General features: G+C 48.0%; 1 protein-coding gene and 1 long non-coding RNA gene across 5 annotated transcripts in view; one reads left to right on the top strand and one right to left on the bottom strand.

Annotated features, from left to right (window-relative positions):
* The window catches only part of LOC135061039 (uncharacterized), a 286,241-nt gene extending 270,652 nt beyond the window's left edge, over positions 1-15,589 (bottom strand). The window contains exon 1 of the long non-coding RNA XR_010247437.1: positions 15,527-15,589. This is a non-coding gene — a long non-coding RNA (uncharacterized LOC135061039). The remainder of the gene's footprint in view (positions 1-15,526) is intronic.
* MCTP1 (multiple C2 and transmembrane domain containing 1) overlaps positions 1-22,874 on the top strand; it is a 1,810,807-nt gene that overhangs the window by 1,139,698 nt on the left and 648,235 nt on the right. The window lies entirely within an intron of this gene.

Raw genomic sequence — 22,874 nt, 5'->3', positions numbered from 1 at the left:
TATATATAAAATTTATACAGACCAGTGTGCCCGGCTCTCCCATTAAGACCGCGTTACTGCGCCGGGTGCCTCCACAAATAATAATCACATAAAGTCCAAAGCTGCGCCACTCCTTGCGGCTTGAATAATGGACAACAGCAGGGCATGCGTGTAGACAACGTTTCAATGCCTTTATTGTAGCATAAAAAACCTGATGACAATGACGCAATAAAGGCATTGAAACGTTGTCTACACATATGCCCTGCTGTTGTCCTTTATTGAAGCTGCTAGGAGTGCTGCACCTAGCTGAGCCGCTGACGGGAGCCGCTGACCGCACAGCATCTCCGTCCACTGCCCCACCAATGAAGTTATAAACCCACTGTGCTACCAATCCACTGTGCCACCAACCCACTGTGCCATCAACTTAATAAGGAGATTCATGGTAAGAACTTACCTTTGTTAAATCTCTTTCTGCGAGGTACACAGGATTCCACAGGGAATAACATCGGGGGTGTAGAGTTGGATCTTGATCCGAGGCATCAACAGGCTAAAGCTTTGACTGTTCCCAGGATGCCTTGCATCGCCTCCTCTATAACCCCGCCTCCAGGCACTGGAGCTCAGTTTTGTTAACCAGCCCAATGGAGTAGCAGGTAAAAGAGACGATAACAGTTAGTAGCCACAGCAAACCACATTCTCACGACAGGAGAAGGTACCAGCGGCTAATGTCTCCCAGGATGCTTTCTTTGGACGTTGGGTTCTTGTGCCCGCAACAGTGCGTCCCCTCCCATGAGGAACTGCTTTAGGACATCCCCGGTGTTATTACCTGTGGAATCCAGTGTACCTCGCAGAAAGAGATTTAACAAAGGTAAGTTCTTACCATAAATCTCCTTTTCTGCAGCAGGGTACACTGTATTCCACAGGGAATAACATCGGGGATGTCCTAAAGCAATTCCTCATGGGAGGGGACGCACTGTAGCGGGCACAAGAACCCAACGTCCAAAGAAAGCATCCTGGGAGGCATAAGTATCAAAGGAATAGAACCTAATGAATGTGTTCACTGAGGACCACATAGCCGCCTTGCACAATTGTTCTAGGGCCGCCCAAGAAGGTCCAACAGACCGAGTACAATGGGCCTTGATAGTAGCAGGAGCTGGAAGTCCAGCCTGTACATAAGCTTGTGCAATCACCATTCTAATCCATCTGGCCAAGATCTGCTTATTCGCAGGCCAGCCCCGTTTCTGAAAATCAAAAAGGACAAAGAGAGAATCAGATCTCCTAAGGGAGGCGGTTCTCTTCACATAGATACGGAGAGCCTGTACCACATCCAAAGACCGCTCTTTGGAAGACAAATTAGGAGAGATAAAGGCCGGAACCACAATCTCTTGGTTAAGGTGGAAAGATGACACCACCTTAGGTAGATAACCAGGGCGAGTTCTAAGAACCTCACGGTCACAGTGAAAAATCAGAACGGGAGACCTACAGGATAAGGCACCCAGGTCTGAAACCCGTCTAGCAGAGGCAATAGCTAGGAAAAACAAAACCTTAAGCGTAAGCCATTTAAGGTCCACAGGGTGTCCAGAACAACCGACAAATCCCAAGGAGCCACAGGAGGAACATAGGGAGGTTGAATCCGTAAAACACCCAGAATGAAGGTATGAACATCAGGCAGAGTTGCAATTTTTCTCTGAAACCACACCGACAAGGCTTAAACATGAACCTTGAGGGAGGCCAGACGAAGGCCTGAGTCCAGGCCCTGTTGCAGAAATGCCAGGAGTTTGGCAGTACTGAGCTTGTATGTATCAAAATTCTTAGCCGCACACCAGGTGAAGTAAGAATTCCAGACCCTATGATAAATCCGAGCCGAAGCCGGTTTACGGGCTTTCAACATCGTTTGAATGACCGCCTCAGAAAAACCTTTGGCCCTCAGAACTGAAGCTTCAAGGGCCATGCTGTCAAAGCCAGCTGGGCCAAATCCTGGTAAACACGGGCCCTGAACGAGGAGGTCTGGTCGTTGAGGAAGTAGACGCTCTATCGAGAGACCCTGTAGGTCTGAGAACCAATGCCGTCTGGGCCACGCTGGAGCGATCAGAAGTAGGATTCCTCCTTCTTGCCTGAACTTCCTTATTACCCTGGACAGGAGTGACACCAAAGGGAACACGTACAGCAGTTGAAAGTTCCATGGAATTGCTAGTGCGTCCACAAACGCTGCTTGAGGATCCCTTGTCCTTGCTCCGAAGACCGGAACTTTGTGATTGTGTCGAGACGCCATCAGGTCTATATCTGGTATGCCCCATTTGTCCACTAGGAGTTGAAACACTTTTGGATGAAGGTTCCACTCTCCGGCGTGTATATCCTGACGACTGAGAAAGTCCGCTTCCCAGTTGAGGACTACTGGAATGAACACTGCCGATATGGCTGGCAGATGGCATTCCGCCCATTGAAGAATCTTTGACACTTCCAACAATACCATGCGGCTTCGAGTGCCGCCTTGATGATTTATGTACGCCACTGTGGTGGCGTTGTCCGACTGTACTTGAACAGGCCTGTTCTGTACCAGAGGCAGGGCCAGTTTCAAAGCACTGAACACTGCCCGCAATTCCAGAATATTTATCGGGGGGAGAGATTCCTCCCTGGTCCACCGACCCTGAAGAGAGTGTTGCTCCAACACCGCACCTCAACCCCGCAAACTGGCATCCGTCGTTAGGAGGACCCAGTTGGAGATCCAGAAGGGATGACCCCTGCTCAATTGTTGGTTCTGTTGCCACCAGCTCAGTGACAGACGAACTTCCGGATTTGAGGAAATCATTTGATACCTGATCAGGTGAGGCAGGCCGTCCCACTTGGCAAGGATTAGCGTCTGCAGAGGGAGAGAGTGAAATTGAGCATACTCTACCATGTCGAAAGCAGACACCATGAGACCTAGTACTTGCATCACCGAGTGTATCGACCCTCGTGGACGAGAAAGGGAGCATCTTATCCTGTCCTGAAATTTCAGGACCTTCTCTTGGGACAAGAACAAACGTTGGTTGTGTGTGTCCAACAATGCCCCCAGGTGCACCATGCTCTGAGCAGGGACCAGGGAGGATTTCTTCCAGTTGATGAGCCACCCGTGGGCTTGCAGGAATTGGTCCGTCAGTTCCAGATGACGGAGGAGAACCTCTGGGGAGTTCGCCAGGATCAACAAGTCGTCCATTTACAGCAGGATCCTGATACCCTGACGGCGGAGCAGAGCCATCATAACCACCATGACCTTGGTGAAGATTCGCAGAGCCGTGGTCAGTCCAAAAGGCAAGGCCTGGAATTGATCATGTAGGTTGCCAATAGCAAACCGCAGGTATTGTTGATGTGATATGGCAATAGGTATATGTAGGTAAGCATCCTGTATGTCCAGGGATACCATATAGTCCATGGGCTCCAAGGCCAGAACAATAGAGCGAAGAGTTTCCATACGGAACTTGGAAACCTTTGCAAACTTGTTTAGAAACTTGAAGTTGAGAATGGGCCGGGAAGAACCATTCGGTTTTGGAACTAGAAACAGCGTTGAATAGTAGCCCCTGCCTCTCTGAGCCAGAGGCACCGACACTACCACTCCTGTGTCCAGTAGGGATTGTACCACCAAATGGAGAGTTTTTGCTTTTACCGGATCCGAAGGGATATTTGTCGAGCAAAACTGGCGAGGGGGACGCCTCTTGAAAGAGATGGTGTATCCGTGAGTGACGACTTCCCTCACCCAGACGTCTGAAGTGGTCTGTAACCATACCTGGGCAAACCGTAGAAGTCAGCCTCCCACCCTGGGATCCCCCAGAGGGAGGCCGCCCCGTCATGCAGCAGTCTTGTCTGGTTTGGAAACAGGCTGAGGGGCAGACCAGGAACGTTTAGGTTTGGGCTTAGAGGTTTTGGAAGTGTTAGCCTGTTTTGGGTACGCCTGACCTTTTGCTTTACTTAGAGGTCGAAAGGAATGAAAGGTGGTACTCTTAGCCTTCTGAACCAAAGGATTAGTGCTCGGCAGACATGCTGTTTTAGCAGACGCTAAGTCAGCAACAATCTTGTTCAGATCTTCCCCAAACAGGATGTCTCCCTTAAAAGGGATAACCTCCAAAGTCTTTTTAGAGTCCAGATCCACAGACCAGGACTGCAACCACAGAATCCGGCGAGCCAGAATGGACGTAGTAGACGCTTTGGCCGCCAGGTCACCGGCATCAGAGGCCGCCTCCTGAATATAATGAGAGGCTGTGATAATATATGAAAGACACTGTGTGGCATTTTCAGAAAAATTAGAAGGTAGCTCCTCTTCAACTTCTTGAACCCAGGGTTCAATAGCCTTTGCAGCCCAAGACGCTGCTATAGTGGGTCTATGCACAGCACCTGCAAGGGTGTAACTAGACTTCAAGCAACCCTCCACATGCTTATCCATAGGGTTCCTTCAGAGAAGTGACGGTAGTGACAGGCAGAGTAGAGGACACCACCATACTCGCGACATGTGAGTCCACCGGCGGCGGCATTTCCCAATTTTTACTTAACTCTGCAGCGAGGGTATAACGAGCAAGCATCTTCATAGAAAGGGAGAATTTCCTTCCTGGATACTTCCAGGATTCATGACGTATGTCAACTACATGGTCAGAATGGGGCAAAACTAATAAAGTGACCTTTTCACGTTTGAACTTATCTTGTGTCTTATACATATCTGGAGTTTCAGATTCATAATCAATTTGAAGAATCAGTTTGATAGCCTCAAAGAGGTCAGGAACATCCACCTGTGAAATAGATTCCCCATCAGAAGCATCTGCATCAGTGTCTGAGGGATCAGTTTATACACCATCTTCATCGGATGAAGTATCTTTAACTGCGTGGACTGTGAGGTAGAAATGGCCCACTTAGATGACCCTTTGGTCCTAGGAGGGAGAGGATTAGGTTTTTGTTTAACCAAAGACTGATTTAATTGCTGTAACTGAGTTGACAGAGCATCTGTCCATGGCGGATTAACTGCAGGGACAATATGTGGCTGCAATGGCACCTCCTGTGCCATTGCATGTAAGTCTCGTTACTAGCGTAGTCAGCGAATTAGAAAAAGCAGACCAGGGTGGATCTTGGTGTGCCACCGATGCTGCAGGCTGACTGAGGGGTACTGAACCCCGGTACCTGGACCCTCAGCTGGAATATTTTCCTCAGGTGCATCCGCGGCGTCATTATGTTGGAATGTAGCCTTAGGGTGTAACAGTACAATATAGCCAGACACAGTACCTGACAAAAAAAACCCTGTGCAATGTGACTGCAAATGCAGAGCACAAACAGAGGATTTAAGTGGTATATGGTGACTGAAGTACACAGAGAAAAATACCAAGGTAGTATATCCTGTGAAACATATATATATATATATATATATATATATATAGACAAACAATGGTAAATGCTCGATCATTCCTGGAGATAATTATGTTCCAGGTGCTGGAAAGGGAGAGGAGTCACAGACAAACAGACAGAGAGGGGAGGGGTTGCAAATCCCACCACTACATTTCCCTTCAGCACACTAAAAAATTACCTGTAACCATGCCTGAACCTATCTGGTAATAGAAATTCAGAGAATTAGTCACACATGTTTGCAAACACATGTTTAAGCTGCTACGCCACTTCACGGCTTCTCCGATGTCAGCAGTCCTAACACTACACAATGGCAGTGCCCACATAGGGCCACGTAATTTGTCACAGTAGGCCTCATGATAAAGGCTATTACTAAAACACATCCAGACAGAGAGCTAACTTACCCAGGAGCCACCCCCAGGATCTCCCATTGGCACTACAAGGAACAGCATGCCTTACAAATACTGCTCCCATTCATATATATATATAGGACCCTGACGCAATTAGCCCCGCTCAGGGTACAGAATATAGGGATAGCAATATGTGTGAGATACACGGAATAGGAACCACACAGCGCTGTAAGTACCCGGCAACCAGGGCGCGGAAGTATACAGCGCCGCTGGGGGAGGTGAGGGAGCCGCAGCACGCTATGTCAGACTGACATATAGCCATATAGCTGCCTGCACTGCATGCACCAACTTACAAACTGAGCTCCAGTGCCTGGAGGCGGGGTTATAGAGGAGGCGGTGCAAGGCATCCTGGGAACAGTCAAAGCTTTAGCCTGTTGGTGCCTCGAATCAAGATCCAACTCTACACCCCCATTGTTATTCCCTGTGGAATCCAGTGTACCCCGCTGCAGAAATAAAATTAATTATAATGGGTTCAATATCATATATATAATATATATATATATAATATTGAACCCATTATAGTTAATATTGAACACATTGTAATAAATTTTATATTAAGTTGGTGGCACAGTGGGTTTATAACTTCATTGGTGGGGCAGTGGACGGAGACGCTGAGCGGTCAGCGGCTCCCATCAGTGGCTCAGCTAGAATAAAGCCGCTGGTGGGTAGGGAGCTGCTGCCGGGGAGGGAGCCGCTGGAGGGGATGTGAGCAATGTCACATTGTGCACATTGCGGCTACGTACACACATGCCGTGATGAGCGATGTCACAAGTGACATTGCTCACATTGAGCAGGCAGCACGGCCAACCGCTGACCTCCAATCAACGAGCGCGGGTGCGTGCATCGTTGATTGGAGCGCCATACACACTAGATGATGTGAACAATATATCGTTCACAATCGTCGTTATCTTTCAGATCTTTGAAAAATATCTTCCAGTGTGTATGGCCCAGAGCCGTTACTAGACTTTTTGGTGCCCTGTGCCAGAAAGAGAATTAGCGGCACCCATTTCTCCAATAGGAACATAAGGTGCATGCCTCATAGGGAAGGGGCATGACAAAATTGATCCCAGAGAAAGCCCATGCTATGATGGCCCTTCACACACACACACACACACACACACACACACACACACACACACACACACAATGTATTTGGACACAAATCCTCTTTATACCGCATTCATGCACTCAACCGAAGAGCTCTCCGCCATTCAGCCACGATACCCCTCATTAAATAACACATTTTAATATACTGCCACAGGACTCAAACCCACAACCTGTTACTTCCCACACAAACACCCCACCCACCAAACCACTTGATTCTGCATAAAAAACTATGAGATTTCTAACCATATGAAACTACCTATACCCCTTAAAAAAATAGCTAGCACCATAATTGAGCAGATCCATGCAGTGTGCACCACACATCCAATCCCTTGCAGCCACACACTACAGCTATCCAGCCGCAACGTGATCACCCGTTCACAAAGTACAAGGTACAGTAAGCTTCAAATAATTAAAACTCTCCAGCTTGGAATTCTCTAGCTTTCTAGGCAGATAGTCCAATGAAGAAAATGTCTGATTGCAATGTCATAGGCAACGGGTTCGAATCCCAGACACATCAGCATCCCGAAATGTCATAAGAGGCAGTGCGACTGAACAACAAAGAGCTATCAAGTCAAGTCCATGAATGCTGTGTAGGTATTAGTAACAAAAATGGGGTGGGGGTAGAAGACAAGGACAGTCAGGAGATGCTGGCCTTCAAAAAGGCAGGGAAGCTGGAATTTTATGTAATTAGATCATTCATAATTGACAAGTGCTGCCAACAGCGCCCCCTACCCTGCAACGCTATGTGCGGAGCATACTCCGCACACACCTAGTTATGGCCCTTAAGATTTGGGTGGGGTGTGTTCAAACTGAAATGTAAATTGCAGTGTAGAAATATAGCAGGCAGTATTTACTCTGCACAGAAACAAAATAACCCACCCAAGTCTAACTGTCTCTGCAAATGTTATATCTGCCACACCTGTAGTGCACATGGTTTTGCCCAACTGCTAACAAATTTGCTGCTACGATCAGGTCTGAATTACCCCCACAGTCAGATAATAGCTGTGTGTGTGCTGTGACTTCGATTGCCACATACTAAACTACTATTTGTTTTACTATATTACATTTATTATCTCAACACCCACTGGCAAGGGATTTTGGGAGGATCCTCAGTGACCCAGTGCTGTAGAGAGCTTTCCCGGTCCCGGTAATGAAGGGGCATGGCATATACCTCTTCCTGGATCAGCCAGGTCAGATCCAGGGAGGGGATGCGATTGCTCCGCACCCCTCCCCACACATCCTTCCCAAGCCCAGGTACTGCATGTTATAACTGTGATAAGGGGGGAGGGGGGGGGGGGGAGGATAGGGGGGTAGGTTTGCACAGCCCGGGAACACAGCTGGGCCCCTTCAAGAATCCCGGGCCTCGGTAATTAGTACCCCCTCGCTGAGCCGCTGCAGGAACCCCACACTGCAATTTCACAGTGTTATTAGGACTAGCCTAGTCTACCATAGTCATGTGCTGTCTGCATCGTTGTCCATTCTTCACAGCAGCAACCAGTCCATTGGGACTGCATGCTGATTCTTGTAGTGCCATTTGGAGGATCTAGCGGTGACTTCAGGTGAGTTAGCTCTCAATTTAGTTATATTTTTGAATGTGCTATTATCGTGTAGCATAACAGTAAGCTATTTTATGAGTGGGTGCTATTATCATGTAGTGTTGGCCCTGATGCGGCCTGGTGGCTTAGGCATATCTTTGGAAATATATGTGTAATAGCACCCCTGTGTTGGAGTAGAGTCGTACCTGTTTTCTTCAGGCGACGCTGCTTATTCCAGATCTCTCAAGACTTCTTCCGTAGGAGCCTGTGGCAGAAGAATGGACACCCCAAAAAGGACCCCGCAGATAAAGGATAGAACGAATCGATGGTGACAACAATTTTATTTGGAATGAAGCGATTAGTCACCGCTGTAAAGTCAATTGTGCTTAGAGCGAAACACATATACTACGTATCACAATAACAAATATTACTACTACATCATCTGATAACGGCAAACATCAATCACAATTTGCGAACTCAAAAGGCACAGAAATGGTTCAGCGACTTAATCACACACAACATCAAACATTTCGGTACAATTACCTACTGGGAGGATTATAAGGCCAGAAATATACCGGCACTAAATTGGCACAATGTCTAGACTGTCCACAGGGTGGCGCTGTACACCAAAAGTACCATTCAATTCTTGGGCCGTGGTTTCTGGTTTATAATAATGTCACAAATTAATAAGGCCTGCACGGTGAAGGGGCACTACTGAGACAATATCGACAGACACCAGGTAAGTATCTATAGGAAAACGTGTAGGGAGAGTAACTTTAAGAATAACACAGCAAAATGGATAACGGCATTAACAGTATTTGTATCCACAGAAAGGTAAGTCACTTAGTAGAGCTACACGCCCTTGGGTTCCTAAAGGTATTTGTATCCACGGAAAGGTAAGTCAGAGGAAGTAAAACTACTCCGGATAAGGTATAACTTGATGGAAATTAGTGAGAGTATCCGGTGGTTATAACTGACGGAGGGAGGACAAGAGTTCTATTCTCATGCTGGGTTTAAAGCAACAAGTGGATGTGGTTCATGCAGGCTCAGCAAAAGTCTCAGTTCCTTGTATAGCTGGGGTATGATCAGCCTATTTAGGTTGGGGGTTTGGCATAACCTGAGGTACTGTCTCCTCTATCCACTGCCCCTGAAAGACTGCCTGTGATGTCAGGGAAACTGTCAGACATGGGGGTACACCCAGTGGCGGATCTAGACTTAACTTTTAGGGGGGGGGCGGTTTAAGAATTATGACTCCTCCCCCTAATCATAGCTCCTCCCACTTAGAGATGCCCTTCCCGTTTGCTTTAAAAATTTCCTATTGTTGCCATTATACCACATGGTATGAGCCGAAACTCCCATTATAGCATACTGTATGAGCCGAAATTCACATTATAGCACACAGAATGAGCCGAAATTCACATTATACCACACGGTATGAGCCGAAATTCACATTATAGCACACAGAATGAGCCGAAATTCACATTACACCAGACGGTATGAGCCGAAATTCACATTATACCACACAGTATGAGCTAAAATTCACATTATACCACACAGAATGAGCTGAGATTCACATTATAGCACACAGAATGAGCCGAAATTCACATTATAGCACACAAAATGAGCCGAAATTCACATTATAGCACACAAAATGAGCCGAAATTCACATTATAGCACACAAAATGAGCCAAAATTCACATTATAGCACACTGAATGAGCTGAAATTCACATTATAGCACACAAAATGAGCCGAAATTCAAATTATAGCACACAAAATGAGCCGAAATTCACATTATAGCACACAAAATGAGCCAAAATTTACATTATAGCACATAGAATGAGCCGAAATTCACATCAGATCCAAAAATGACCCCAGCGGTGCCAGATACACAAATGCCCCCAGTGGTGCCAGATACACATGACCCCAGCGGTGCCAGATACATATGCCCCCAGCGGTGCCAGATACACAAATGCCCCCAGTGGTGCCAGATACACAAATGCCCCCAGTGGTGCCAGATACACAAATTCCCCCAGTGGTGCCAGAATACAAATGCTCCCAGGGGTGCCAGAATATAAATGCCCCACGTGGTGCCAGAATACAAATGCCCCCAGTGGTGCCAGAATACAAATGCTCCCAGGGGTGCCAGAATATAAATGCCCCATGCGGTGCCAGAATACAAATGCCCCCAGTGGTGCTTACCCTCCTGCTGCCAGTGCCACTGCCGCCGATTCCCGTCTCTGATGCTGAGGGGGATCGAGCGCACCGCGTGTCTCTTCTGCGCCTCCCCTCACTGAGTCCATGTCTCCGGCGGCCATTTGAAATATAGCGCCGGCTTGTGAGCCAATCAAAGCTCACGGGCCGGCAGCCAATCAAGAGCCGGTCCGTGAGCTCTGATTGGATGACAGCCACAGACAATTAAAATGAATGCCGGAGACGGGGACACAGTGGGCAGGAGAGGCGCGCGCAGCGCTCTCCTCGCTTCAGTGTCAAGGAGACGGGAATCAGCGGCAGCAGCAAGCGTGTGTGCAGGGTGGGATGCCTGTGCGCACCAGGCAACCCCCGTGCGCACGCCTACACTGTCTCTCTTCGTCTCCCCTTCTCCCGCCGCGCTGCACCGCTCTCCAGTCCGGCACCGTGGCGGGACCCGGCCATCCATCCCGGTGCCGGTATGTGTAGGGGGGGCGTTCGCCCTAATCGCCCCCCGCTAAATCCCCCACTGGGTACACCTCTGAGTGTCTCTATTAATGTTCCCAATGAGAGGGGTGGTAGGGTAAGCAGGCAATGAAGCTGGAAGGTGCGGGTACCTGTTCAGCTGTCAGTATTCTCCCACTCTCCTGGGCGTACATAGCGCTCCTTGATCTCGGCCACCTCTTCTCTGCGGCTCCCTCTCCCCTGTCAGTCGGCTGCAGCAGCGTGCGTCTCCACACACGTTCCTCCCGGCGCCTCTCTCCCTCGTTCAGTGGCAGCGGGTCCGGCCTCTTCTCCTTTCACCAGAGGCCGCATGACCTCCTCTTCACTGCGCTGTAAGGTGCCTCTCTCTTTCCGGCTCAGGCAGCCGCGCAGCGTGTCAGCCTCGGCTCTCCACACTCCCGCTCTGGCTAGCCACACACACACACACCACCGCGCTCAGCTCCCGGTCTCCTCTTAGCGCATCACTGTCGGCTTCTCCTCCCTTTTTCTCCCGAGCGCTCTCCTCCAATCCCGGTGACTCCAGGCCTTCCCGCACCTTTCAGATCGACAGGGTAGCCCTGGGTCCTAATGGCATACAGTCCAGCCCTATCTATGGGCCGTTGCTAGGCAACCAGAGAGAGGGGTTTTAACCCTGTCAGGGCCTTCAAATGGCAACTTATCAGGTGGCCTTAGCTACAATTGGGGCTAGTATGTATGAATGGTACCCCAAACGTGGGTATCACATACGCAACTGAGATCTCTGAATTTTCTATCATCATGTAGTGTGTTCAAGTCCTACTGCTAAAACTTTCCTTTTTTTCACACCTTAGCAGGTTTAAGCAATTTTAATTTTATACCACAAACTCACTTTTCACTAGATAAATATATGTTACCTTGGATCTTGTGATTTGTTTGACTGTAAATAGTCATCAGTTCTTTTTCCGAGTGATTATTCCGTTAATTTCTGTAATATTCCCATGTCCATAGTAATCTTTTTCTTCCCTACGGCCATTATTGTATAGTGGAAGCACATTTCTAGTCATTCTCACATCACCTGAAATTACATGATTCTAGTATTGCTTCATTGTCTGTTGGCTTTCTTACTAATTGTTTGAGACATTCCAGATGCAACTACTTCTGGATGATTTCTTAATAATAGATCAAATAAAAAATAAAACAAATATGCTTTATCATTTACATTTTAAAAAGTGGAAGTGAAAGCCCAGTATCTGAATATTGCTCAGCTGCCTATGCAATATTATTTTAATAAATTGTAGCGTAAAATAATTTGTATTTATTGGTGCACTAAAATCAGCATTAATGACAGTGAAAAGGGGCATATTTATTCAAAGCATCCTGGGCACGTTTATCATTGTACTGTGGCTTGAAATGCTGATCTCTGATTACCTTTTAATTCACATAATTGAAATCAGTTCTTGGAGATAATTATATAAACTGTGGACATTTGTACAGTACAAAGAACATATAAATTCATACCACCAGGGACGGATTGGGAATTTAAAGTGGCCCTGGAAACTTCGTAAAGTGGCCCTACAGATGTGTCCTCATACATCCAGCCTCAATACGCCATGCAGCTTGAGATGCCTAGCATGAGTGAGCCACCAGGTCCCATGCAACTCTGCTAACGTTGGGCGTCTTTCTTTGCAGAAAAGGTATCTTAGTACCAACGCAATGCGACTAGGACATAGCAGGAGACTGTGCTGATGAATGTGATATATGACACTTGTATACTGTGTGTGACTGAGTCTGTGTACAGAGCACTGCGGAACTTGTATTGGAAGAAAGCTGCGGCTGCTACATTGTACACAGTCAGAGACTCAGTCACACACAATATACCAGTGTCATTTATCAAATCAATCAGCACAGTCTCTTCGTGCGTCCTGTAATTGTGACATAAAAGATGACCGACACTAGGAGATTGTCCTGACGTGCCAAGAGGGGCTGTTTGGTGTGACTGCAGTAAAGATGTATGAGGACATATATGTAGGCATGGCCAGGAGCAAATGTTGGTGAGGTTTGCAGACCATTAGCCCTAGTGCTGATAGCACTGCAGAAAACGCTATAAAGCATACCTCCCAACCTTCTAGTAGCAGCGGCTGGGACCTTTACACATGTCGGAGGTGCATGCCAGAAAAAAGGCGGCATGGACTCAAGTGAAGCACAGCACCTGTGAGCCACACTAAGGGCATGCCCAGCACTCCACTCCCAGTCAGTCTCTCCATGGAATAGACACTGTGCGCGGCATCTATTCACCGCTTGCTCTACTAAGTAGAGCACTGGGTGACAGGGGCCTCAGAAACCCATCCACCCCTGTCTGCCCTCCCACTGAGCTCTTCCTCACATGACAAGGATGGCCTGACCTCATGATGTTAGGATATCCTTCATGGGTCACTCTGCTTGCTATGGCAAGCGTCGGCAGACTGCCAGTCATGCAAGTGTATCACTCCTTGCAGGGCCGGTTTTAGACCAATTAGGGCCCAGTGTGAAAGGTTCTAATAGCACCCCCATAAAAATAAAATACATCTACTGGTATTTTGTGTGCACTATATATAAATACACCTTACCTATACAGTGGTTTCTCTGCAGCAGGGAACCTCTGAGGAGATTGATCCTCCCAGGGCAGACAGTGTCTTCAGTCACTATTCACGTATATCACATGTCGGGAGATGTGTCTTTGTGTAGAAGTATATCCAATGTCATGATCATACAACAGAGGTTCAACCAGATTCATAGCGTCTGTGTCACCCCCTGTCCCTTGTGCCCCTTCCAGCCAACTGTGTCTCTTCACTATCCTGCCAAAGGTCACTCTAGCTTCCTGTTCCTCCAGCCTTCTGCCCCATCTCTCCAACCTCCTGCCACTGCAGGCTCCTGTCCTGTCTCTCCGGCCTCCTGCCCCATCACTCCAAATTCCTGCCTCATATCTCTCAAGCTTCCTGTCCCCTATGTCTCCAGTCTCTTATCTCCTGCCACTCAAGCCTTCTGCCATGTCACTCCAGCCTCTTATCTCCTGTCACTCCTTCCACTGTGACTCCAACCATCTACTTTGTCTTTCCAGCCACCTGCCCAGTCACTGCTACCTCCTGCCACTCCAGGCTCCTGCTCTGTCTTTCCACCCTCCTGCCCCCTGTCACTGGTAACCTCTTGCCCCGTTACTCCAACCTCCTGTCCCTCTACATCACAGCACTTACCCCAGATTGCCGGACGCTGACTGCTCTGCCTCTGATGCATGTCTGTGGCGTACTTCTGTCTTGGACTGGAGGAGCTCTCTGTCTCAGGAGAAGACAGCCTCTTCTCGCGAGGTCAGTAGCTTGGTGCTTCTCCTTGGGCGGGCGACTGACAGGCACCAGTGAGCTACTTGGCATACAAGAAAGCTGTAGCACTACTGAGGGCTGGCCCCTATGCGACAGGCGGTCCCACTGTCCTCGCAGCCCACCGGGGCTCTTACCTGGAAGCTACACGCCCCATCCGCCCCTTTTCAGCGTCAAGGGTTGTGAAAGCTAAGGCCATATCAAATGTGTGTTTACTACAATCCCAAATACATGGAACTGGCACAATTGCTTTAATCTACAAGGGGTTTCTCAAAAGTAAGTTTCCCTATTGCAGGAGAAAAACAATGGTTACGCAAGTACAGTAGCTTGTTGCTTGGAGTGACGTGTGGTCTTGCGTTATGGAGCCGCCACTGCGAAACATGTCCGACTGCAAAGTGCATTCAGGACCATTTGAACGAGAACATTAGCCGCTCATCAACTGGACCAATATTGTGTGATGAACTGAATTTCAACATGGACGATGCCAAGGCTGAGGTAAAATCGTGGCTCCTATCCATGGAGAGTGGCGTCATGTTCTGACAAGTGTTTAGCCCTTAATGCTGATTATGTTGAGATGTAGCTTAAAAGTAGGTAAATAAAATACATGAGTCTTTCATTTTTCTTTCCTGGGATGGGGAAATGTACTTTTGGGGAGACCCCTTGTCATTTAGATTTACACCACAAACGCTTTCCAGATTCTGTAAAGGAAATTGCACTGTGCACTGGTCTGAACCAACATCAAGTCCTCTTAGTGGTAACAGAAACACTGACACTGTATATAGTATATGGGGATTCTGCACACGGTAATGTCCGCAGTTTGCAATGCTCCATGTCTCACACCTCTTACGTTATCTATTAAGAACAGTATCAGTTCTTACAGATGCTGTTAGGCAGGTAAGTGGAAGATGAGCTGTGCGTTACCCGTGTCGCTGCTCTCACTTCCTCTGCTCCTCCATGGGCTGGGACTCTGCCGTTGGTATGTGTATGATATACATATAATTCTTACTTGACACTGGCATATATTACATAATGGCACACAATTCAAAGAGACCTTACCACAAAAACTTTTTTACTATACACCAAAGCCCCTAGACTAGATCAAAACCACTTTAGGAATAACAAAGAATTAGTACAAACCTCAGTTACAGAGGAAACGGGCGGATCATCCACTGCGGAAAATGCTGTAACCTGAAGAACCTGGGACACAGAAGCACAAAACCCACCATAAGCTTCACATCAAATCAAACCAAACAGCCGTACACGATAAGACAGAGACTTACCTGTGCCTCCACCAACACAACACTGTATATCTGCTGGATGCAGCTCCAACTGGCAGCATGTGGGGTGGACAGTAGGATCTATAGGTAGAAAGAACAGGGGAACATATAAGTAATATAAGAAAAGGATTTCAGAGACATAATGCAGCGAAACATTACTGGAACCCCGAAGGTTTGAGATTTATAGCAAGTGACAGTGAACAACCGAATTGGCCAGGAGGGGATTTCGGCCCCAAAAGGATTTTCCATTAATATTCAGTCTGGCTGGATACAGGGGTGAGGAGAGTATACATAATCACCACCGTGTACTGTAGTGTGTAACATAAGAAGATACTGGTATGGGACTTATAGACATTCTGTGCTACAATTGCCAATCACTATGACATTCCCTAGAATCACATTAGAGTCCGTTACACCTGGATACATATTATTTGGTGACTATTATCTTACTTCTATGATTAATACCAAAGCCGGACTGAGCGCCGCATACATTCTGTTATTATATGCACCACAGAGGATGGACCCCTCCTGCATGCGGGCGGCACAATGAGGCGCTATGTGGACTGTTACTGATCCAGAGCGCTAAAGTCAGCCAACTTCTATTACCATATATTCCTAAATAAGTTCCTCAAGGCACCCCAACGGCCCAGGTTGAAAGTATATCCATACTTGGCCACAGGTGACTTAATTAGTAGCTCAGTCAATTTGATTTAGCCATCTGCGCTGAGCTATGGATATACTTAAAACCTGGACCATTGGGTGCCTTGAGGACGGTGTTTGGGAACCTCTGCACTAGACTATAGCAGCCCAGGGAAGTAACACCTGCAGCATAACACAAGGAGTGCATATGGGATTGTTGGACTCTAGCCGCTGAAGATTAGATGGGGCCACTGATGGATTTACAAATCTACAAAATACTAGTGATGAGCGGATTCGGTTTTACTCGGTTTTACTCGATTCTCAAAACAGAATCTTATTGACTCACTGATGTCACGTGTTTTGGATAGCCAATAAGATTCTGTTTTGAGAACCGAGTAAAACCGAATCCGCTCATCGCTACAAAATACTAGAGAAAGAAATGAGACTATGGTGAAACACCTACAGCTTAGAATGGAACAAACAACAGGAGGACATTCACAAAGGACTACCTGGAGTATATGAAATACCTACATTGTAAACTACAGTATCTAAGAGGCCACAACAAGAAAATAACACACATAAGGAAGAATAGTTAGAGCAGGGCTGGCCAAACCAGTCCTCGAGATCTACTAACAGTTCACATTTTCCAGACCACATAGCTGGTGCACAGGTGTAGTCATTACTAATTAAGATGTGCTGCATTCATTCCTGACAAATCTACAGATCTCCAGTAGGCCTGGAAAACATGAACTGTTGGTAGATCTCGAGGACCGGTTTGGCCAGCCCTGACTTAAGGGTGTGTACACACGGTGAGATCTTTGCTATGCCCGATTTTCACTTGCGATTTCCCTTGAACTCCCCGGAGCCCAGATAGCACAGATTTTGACTATGTTTTCTTGAGATATGGACTATGGGTGGGATTCAAATGATATATCACGCCCAATTTCATCTCTAAAATGATCTCCGTTATCACGCATATTGCGCCCATAGTGATCAGGTTTATCTGTGTAAAGGGTTGGGTGCCTCCCTACTTCGGGGGTAGCGAGTTGAAATAATGATACCACACCCCTGAGGGCAGAAACAGAATGGGTGTGGAAAGGGGTGAAAAGAATTGAATCCGGCCCTATGTGTGCTTACAATTTTGGCTTATGTGAGATTTTGGCTTATGTGAGATGTCATTGACATGTGAGATGAACTAGATAGTACACCGATCTAGCAAGGATTGACTTGCCGGCACAGTCTATCTTTTCTTGCGATGCCGACCTGGCGGGACCGTGCATCGGGATTGAATCGGGATCGCAAGGTAACTTTCACCTTGCAAGCTGCACTAACTTTCTCTGACGTCCTAGTGGATGCTGGGGACTCCGAAAGGACCATGGGGAATAGCGGCTCCGCAGGAGACTGGGCACAAAAGTAAAAAGCTTTAGGACTACCTGGTGTGCACTGGCTCCTCCCCCTATGACCCTCCTCCAAGCCTCAGTTAGATTTTTGTGCCCGAACGAGACGGGTGCAGGCTAAGGGGCTCTCCTGAGCTGCTTAGTATAAAAGTTTAAAGTAGGTTTTTTATTTTCAGTGAGACCTGCTGGCAACAGGCTCACTGCACCGAGGGACTAAGGGGAGAAGAAGCGAACTCACCTGCGTGCAGAGTGGATTGGGCTTCTTAGGCTACTGGACATTAGCTCCAGAGGGACGATCACAGGCCCAGCCATGGATGGGTCCCAGAGCCGCGCCGCCGTCCCCCTTACAGAGCCAGAAGAGCAGAAGAGGTCCGGAAAATCGGCGGCAGAAGACGTCCTGTCTTCAATAAGGTAGCGCACAGCACCGCAGCTGTGCGCCATTGCTCTCAGCACACTTCACACTCCGGTCACTGAGGGTGCAGGGCGCTGGGGGGGGCGCCCTGAGACGCAATAAAAACACCTTATTTGGCAAAAAATACATCACATATAGCTCCTGGGCTTTATGGATGCATTTAACCCCTGCCAATTTTTCCCTTAAAAAAAGCGGGAGAGAGGCCGCCGAGAAGGGGGCGGAGCCTATCTCCTCAGCACACTGGCGCCATTTTTTCCTCACAGCTCCGTTGGAGGAAGGCTCCCTGACTCTCCCCTGCAGTCCTGCACTACAGAAACAGGGTAAAACAAGAGAGGGGGGCACTAAATTGGCATATAAATATATACAGCAGCTATATTAGGGAAAAACACTTATATAAGGTTATCCCTGTATATATATAGCGCTCTGGTGTGTGCTGGCAAACTCTCCCTCTGTCTCCCCAAAGGGCTAGTCGGGTCCTGTCCTCTATCAGAGCATTCCCTGTGTGTGTGCTGTGTGTCGGTACGTTGTGTCGACATGTATGAGGAGGAAAATGGTGTGGAGGCGGAGCAATTGCCTGTGTTAGTGATGTCATCCCCTAGGGAGTCGACACCTGACTGGATGGTCTTATGGAAAGAATTACGTGATAGTGTCAGCACTTTACAAAAGATTGTTGACGACATGAGACAGCCAGCAAATCAGTTAATACCTGTACAAACGTCTCAAACACCGTCAGGGGCTCTAAAGCGCCCGTTACCTCAGGTCGATACAGACACGGACACTGACTCCAGTGTCGACGGTGAGGAAACAAACGTATTTTCCAGTAGGGCCACACGTTACATGATCACGGCAATGAAGGAGGTTTTGAACATTTCTGATACTACAAGTACCACAAAAAAGGGTATTATGTGGGGTGTGAAAAAACTACCCGTAGTTTTTCCCGAATCAGATGAATTAAATGAGGTGTGTGATGAAGCGTGGGTTTCCCCCGATAAAAAACTGCTAATTTCTAAAAAATTATTGGCATTATACCCTTTCCCGCCAGAGGTTAGGGCGCGTTGGGAAACACCCCCTAGGGTAGATAAGGCGCTCACACGCTTATCAAAACAAGTGGCGTTACCGTCTCCTGATACGGCCGCCCTCAAGGAACCAGCTGATAGGAAGCTGGAAAATATCCTAAAAAGTATATACACACATACTGGTATTATACTGCGACCAGCAATCGCCTCAGCCTGGATGTGCAGTGCTGGGGTGACTTGGTCGGATTCCCTGACTGAAAATATTGATACCCTGGACAGGGACAATATATTATTGACTATAGAGCATTTAAAGGATGCATTTCTATATATGCGAGATGCACAGAGAGATATTTGCACTCTGGCATCAAGAGTAAGTGCGATGTCCATTTCTGCCAGAAGAGGATTATGGACGCGACAGTGGTCAGGGGATGCGGATTCCAAACGGCATATGGAAGTATTGCCGTATAAAGGGGAGGAGTTATTTGGGGTCGGTCTATCGGACCTGGTGGCCACGGCAACGGCTGGGAAATCCACCTTTTTACCCCAAGTCACCTCGCAGCAGAAAAAGATACCGTCTTTTCAGGCTCAGTCCTTTCGTCCCCATAAGGGCAAGCGGGCAAAAGGCCACTCATATCTGCCCCGGGGCAGAGGAAGGGGAAAAAGACTGCAGCAAACAGCCTCTTCCCACGAACAGAAGCCCTCCCCCGCTTCTGCCAAGTCCTCAGCATGACGCTGGGGCCTTACAAGCGGACTCAGGCACGGTGGGGGCCCGTCTCAAGAATTTCAGCGCGCAGTGGGCTCACTCGCAAGTGGACCCCTGGATCCTGCAGGTAGTATCTCAGGGGTACAAATTGGAATTCGAGACGTCTCCCCCTCGCCGGTTCCTGAAGTCTGCTTTACCAACGTCTCCCCCCGACAGGGAGGCGGTATTGGAAGCCATTCACAAGCTACAACAGGGAAAGGGGTATTATTCCACGCTGTTTGTGGTACCGAAGCCGGACGGCTCGGTGAGACCCATTTTAAATCTGAAATCCTTGAACACTTACATAAAAAGGTTCAAGTTCAAGATGGAGTCACTCAGAGCAGTGATAGCGAACCTGGAAGAAGGGGACTATATGGTGTCTCTGGACATCAAGGATGCTTACCTCCATGTCCCAATTTGCCCTTCTCACCAAGGGTACCTCAGGTTTGTGGTACAGAACTGTCACTATCAGTTTCAGACGCTGCCGTTTGGATTGTCCACGGCACCCCGGGTCTTTACCAAGGTAATGGCCGAAATGATGATTCTTCTTCGAAGAAAAGGCGTCTTAATTATCCCTTACTTGGACGATCTCCTGATAAGGGCAAGGTCCAGAGAACAGTTAGAGGTCGGAGTAGCACTATCTCAAGTAGTACTACGACAGCACGGATGGATTCTAAATATTCCAAAATCGCAGCTGATTCCGACGACACGTCTGCTGTTCCTAGGAATGATTCTGGACACAGTACAGAAAAAGGTGTTTCTCCCGGAAGAGAAAGCCAGGGAGTTATCCGACCTAGTCAGGAACCTCCTAAGACCAGGCCAAGTGTCAGTACATCAATGCACAAGGGTCCTGGGAAAGATGGTGGCTTCTTACGAAGCGATTCCATTCGGCAGATTCCACGCAAGAACTTTTCAGTGGGATCTGCTGGACAAATGGTCCGGATCGCATCTTCAAATGCATCAGCGGATAACCCTGTCTCCAAGGACAAGGGTGTCTCTCCTGTGGTGGTTACAGAGTGCTCATCTCCTAGAGGGCAGCAGATTCGGCATTCAGGATTGGGTCCTGGTGACCACGGATGCCAGCCTGAGAGGCTGGGGAGCAGTCACACAGGGAAGAAATTTCCAGGGCTTGTGGTCAAGCATGGAAACGTCACTTCACATAAATATCCTGGAACTAAGGGCCATTTACAATGCCCTAAGTCAGGCAAGACCTCTGCTTCAGGGTCAGCCGGTGTTGATCCAGTCGGACAACATCACGGCAGTCGCCCACGTAAACAGACAGGGCGGCACAAGAAGCAGGAGGGCAATGACGGAAGTGGCAAGGATTCTTCGCTGGGCGGAAAATCATGTGATAGCACTGTCAGCAGTGTTCATTCCGGGAGTGGACAACTGGGAAGCAGACTTCCTCAGCAGACACGATCTTCACCCGGAGGAGTGGGGACTTCACCCAGAAGTCTTCCACATGATTGTGAACCGTTGGGAAAAACCAAAGGTGGACATGATGGCGTCCCGCCTCAACAAAAAACTGGACAGATATTGCGCCAGGTCAAGGGACCCTCAGGCAATAGCTGTGGACGCTCTGGTAACACCGTGGGTGTACCAGTCAGTGTATGTGTTCCCTCCTCTTCCTCTCATACCAAAAGTACTGAGAATCATAAGAAGGAGAGGAGTAAAGACTATACTCGTGGCTCCGGATTGGCCAAGAAGGACTTGGTACCCGGAAATTCAAGAGATGCTCACGGAAGACCCGTGGCCTCTACCTCTAAGAAAGGACCTGCTCCAGCAGGGACCATGTCTGTTCCAAGACTTACCGCGGCTGCGTTTGACGGCATGGCGGTTGAACGCCGGATCCTGAAGGAAAAAGGCATTCCGGATGAAGTCATCCCTACCCTGATCAAAGCCAGGAAGGATGTAACCGTACAACATTATCACCGTATTTGGCGTAAATATGTTGCGTGGTGCGAGGCCAGGAAGGCCCCTACAGAGGAATTTCAACTGGGTCGATTCCTGCATTTCCTGCAAACAGGACTGTCTATGGGCCTCAAATTAGGGTCCATTAAGGTTCAAATTTCGGCCCTGTCAATATTCTTCCAAAAAGAACTAGCTTCTGTTCCTTAAGTTCAGACGTTTGTCAAGGGAGTACTGCATATACAGCCTCCTTTTGTGCCTCCAGTGGCACCCTGGGATCTCAATGTAGTTTTGGGATTCCTAAAATCACATTGGTTTGAACCACTCACCACTGTGGACTTAAAATATCTCACATGGAAAGTGGTAATGCTGTTAGCCCTGGCTTCAGCCAGGCGTGTCTCAGAATTGGCGGCTTTATCCTATAAAAGCCCTTACCTAATTTTTCATACGGACAGGGCAGAATTGAGGACTCGTCCTCAATTTCTCCCTAAGGTGGTTTCAGCATTTCACTTAAACCAGCCTATTGTGGTGCCTGCGGCTACTAGGGACTTGGAGGATTCCAAGTTGCTGGACGTAGTCAGGGCCCTGAAAATATATGTTTCCAGGACGGCTGGAGTCAGAAAATCTGACTCGCTGTTTATCCTGTATGCACCCAACAAGCTGGGTGCTCCTGCTTCTAAGCAGACTATTGCTCGTTGGATTTGTAGTACAATTCAGCTTGCACATTAAGTGGCAGGCCTGCCACAGCCAAAATCTGTAAAAGCCCATTCCACACGGAAAGTGGGCTCATCTTGGGCGGCTGCCCGAGGGGTCTCGGCTTTACAACTTTGCCGAGCAGCTACTTGGTCAGGGGCAAACACGTTTGCTAAATTCTACAAATTTGATACCCTGGCTGAGGAGGACCTGGAGTTCTCTCATTCGGTGCTGCAGAGTCATCCGCACTCTCCTGCCCGTTTGGGAGCTTTGGTATAATCCCCATGGTCCTTTCGGAGTCCCCAGCATCCACTAGGACGTCAGAGAAAATAAGAATTTACTTACCGATAATTCTATTTCTCATAGTCCGTAGTGGATGCTGGGCGCCCATCCCAAGTGCG

The sequence above is a fragment of the Pseudophryne corroboree genome, chromosome 1 (assembly GCF_028390025.1).
Source record: "Pseudophryne corroboree isolate aPseCor3 chromosome 1, aPseCor3.hap2, whole genome shotgun sequence".
Classification (NCBI taxonomy): domain Eukaryota; kingdom Metazoa; phylum Chordata; class Amphibia; order Anura; family Myobatrachidae; genus Pseudophryne; species Pseudophryne corroboree.
The sequence above is the reverse complement of the archived record's forward strand: the minus strand, read 5'-3'. Positions and strand labels throughout refer to the sequence as shown.